Source organism: Hyaena hyaena, unplaced genomic scaffold (genome assembly GCF_003009895.1).
Source record: "Hyaena hyaena isolate Hyena2069 unplaced genomic scaffold, ASM300989v1 scaffold_1143, whole genome shotgun sequence".
In the NCBI taxonomy this organism is placed as follows: Eukaryota; Metazoa; Chordata; class Mammalia; order Carnivora; family Hyaenidae; genus Hyaena; species Hyaena hyaena.
The window spans coordinates 534,548-537,825 of record NW_024081777.1 but is presented as its reverse complement, the minus strand read 5'-3'; the positions used below and the strand labels follow the sequence as shown (position 1 = coordinate 537,825).

At 39.1% G+C, this 3,278-nt stretch overlaps 1 non-coding gene across 1 annotated transcript; it reads right to left on the bottom strand.

Moving 5' to 3' along the window:
• Positions 1-1,811: 1,811 nt before the first annotated feature.
• Positions 1,812-1,918, bottom strand: LOC120224261. Its single transcript, XR_005526509.1, has one exon. It is a non-coding gene; the product is annotated as a U6 spliceosomal RNA (small nuclear RNA).
• Positions 1,919-3,278: the final 1,360 nt, after the last annotated feature.

The window sequence follows — 3,278 nt, the reverse complement described above, 5'->3', positions numbered from 1 at the left end:
TCCACAGCAGGGTGGACTCAGCACAGTTGGACACTTCACACGGCGATTCTGGAGTTCAATAATGAGTTTCATAAGAGAAAAGAAATGGAAGGTGTGGTTCTGTACGCCTTGCTTGGAATCTGGAGTAGTGTCTGTCACCTCCACCATATTCTCCCGGTCAAAGCAGTTAGAGAGCCTATTCCCGGGGAGGGGCCACAGAACCTAACTTCTGATGGAAGGAATGTCAAAGAATTTGTGGCAGTCTTTACACTGCCACGTTTGACGATATAATCATAACCATTTAAGAGTATTGCACTGCTAATTGTTGGAAAACAAAGAGGGTAATCATTCTGAATAACACATCTTGGTTGTGATTATAAGAGAAATAAGCTGATTTCCAAGGAAATTCCAAAATAAGAAAAATGCTTTACGTAATGGTAGGATCTTTGAACCAAAATAAAAATCTTCTATGGTAGCTCCTTAGAAGATTGGTAGGTATTTGCATGCAGTGTTTTGAAAAGTTTAGACAAGTTGTTATCATTTTCGTAGCTTTATTCTTGTGAATATCAGAGATAATTGGGCTTCACATGACATCAAAGTCAAAAAGAAATTGGTGACACACATTAGTTGCAGACAGAAGGAAATAGTGACAGGTCTCTAGGGACATCTGTAGCCTAAAGAGATGGGAAGAAATATAAAAGTTCAGTAAAGGAAAAACAACAAGAAATGATTGAAAAAGACAAAAGGGAAAAAATTTGAAGCATATTTTAAGAAGAAAAAATATCAGGGGCTCCTGTGTGGCTCAGTGGGTTAAGTGTCCAACTTTGGCTCAGATCATGATCTAGCTGTCCATAAGTTCGAGCCCCATGTTGGGTTCTGTGCTGAAAACTCAGAGCCTGGAACTTGCTTCAGATTTCTCTTTCTCTTTCTGATCCCCCCCACACCCCCCCATGCTCTGTCTCTCTTTCTAAATAAATAAATAAACTAATTTAAAAAAATAAGAAAAATATCAGCATTTACAAGGAAATAAGTGAGATTCATAACTACTTGAAACTTGTAACACCACAATTTGGAATTTATTGAAGGTGAAATCTTAAAGGCATTGCTTTTTCAGAGATGTCTATAGAAACAAAATGTTAAGGATAAAAAGTACTGAAACAAATGGAGTCATGATTAGAGTAATGGTCAAGTAAATTATGGAATAGCAATGTATTAGAATATTATATAACCCTAAGATTATAGCATGTAAAGACTAAGACTAAGAAAAACTGCATAATAAGGCTATTAAAAGGATACTATATAAAAGTGCAGGCATGCTAGAATTAACATTTTGTTAAAACTACAAATGGTAAAAACTGGTAGGCAGCTCAGACACGAACATCTAACAGAGTCTACCCATAGTTGTTCCTTGGTAGATTTGCTTAGTGTTGCAAATCTTACATTATTATGTAAGGAAGTGGGAAGCCATTGTTGCTACATATAAGGTAGCAGAGCTTAACATTTCAAGACTCTTTATGTTTCCTCCTTTTAGGAGCAAATGACTTATGTTTTAAAAGATTATTTTCAAATATAAGGAGAAAAGAGGACAGAAAGCTGTATGCATGCGAAGTTCTGAGACACCTGTTTTCTAAATTCCTTCTCCCCCTTCTGCAACTATGGTTTTGCCACCTATAGTATGAGAGTCACAAACCAACACTGTGATCTTTTTAAAGACATGAGGTTCTGTTTAGTATCGTTATGCCACAGACCAGCCAAAGTATTGACCTTCCTCTATACAGAAGAGAAAGAAGAGCTGTTTACTTTTTAATTTACTATTTATTTGTTTATTTATTTAAAATGTGGAACACTTCAAAAATTTGCATGTCACCCTTGCGCAGGGGCCATGCTAATCTTCTCTGTGTTGGTCCAATTTTAGTATATGTGCTGCCGGAGTGAGCACAAAAACAGCCCCTTATACTCTATTTCCTTAATGCATGGGAAGGGTTAACCCAGGTCCACAAAAACGTGCTTCTCATCATGATAGCTTGTGAATACGAAAAATCACTTGAAAGCATTTTTCCCCCTTCTATCTGGGAAGATCAAGCAAGGAAGAATGCAAGTATTAGTTGTCGAATTTTAATTCAGGAGCGTATTGAAGTCATAGAATCTGAGTGTCATAAAACTTGTAAATACTTGCCTCAGTGGATTCTGTTACAACAGACAGTGCAAAATCATGCCTGTCTCTTCCTTGACTCCATGGGTAGTTAATGTCCTGTGATAGTGATAAGGAAAAGGTTGCAGGGCATGGATAAAAGAAATTTTACTAAAAGTTCAATTTCTAGGCACCATAGAGATCTAGTCCAACTATAATTTTTTTTAAATTTTAAATTTTTTTATTTTTGAGAGTCAAAGAGAGACAGTGTGAGTGTGGGAAGGTCAGAAAGAGGGAGATACAGAATCTGAAGACAGGTTCCAGGCTCTGAGCTGGCTGTCTGCTCTCTCAGCACAGAGCCCAATGTGGGGCTCGAACCCACGAACTGTGAGATCTTGACCAGAGCTGAAGTCGGACGTTTAATGACTGAGCCACCCAGGCGCCCCTAGTCCAACTATAATTTAGGAAGTCTAGCAACATTATTTGTTCAAAGACTCAAACGTGAGTCCTTGAAATTTGTTCAGTGAGTCAGGGCTTTGGTTGTTACATCAGGCATCTCATCTGCTGCCTCAGGTCCCTTTGGCCTTATCTTCTCTCATGTCCTTGGCTTGCTCTGCCCAGTGCCTGTGGTCCCTGAAGGTCAGTTGCCTGGGACTGTGCCCAGGAGTCTCTGGCTCCTCCCATCATTTCCATTTGTAAGTAACTTATGTCCCCAAATTATGATGTCAAAATATTGGAATTCCCGGCTAATGTGTGTGAACTAGTCACTGTACCGTCTGTGTCCTAATATGGTGGTTCCGAACATTTAACACGTAACCCAGTGGTCTGAGGGTTTGGTGAAAAAGAGATGGCCAGGCCTCACTGCCAGGGCTTCTGATTCAGTAGATGTAAGGAGGTGGGAAGGTAGTGGTGCCGAGAATTTGCATTTTTAACAAATTTTCAGGTAATGTTGATACTGTTGGTTAAGGGACTGTATTTTGAAAACCAAGGCTCTTCTAAGACATTTTTGTGTCATTGTGTTCATGGCGTATTTTGTATTATTTATATATAGCAGTTATGAATGTTTCCTAATCCTTCCACATCCTTTCGCTGGATGCACACTGAACTTACGAACCCAGTCACAAGATGGCTGCTCAACCTTCACTTGGTGGGGTGGTACACAGCTCCT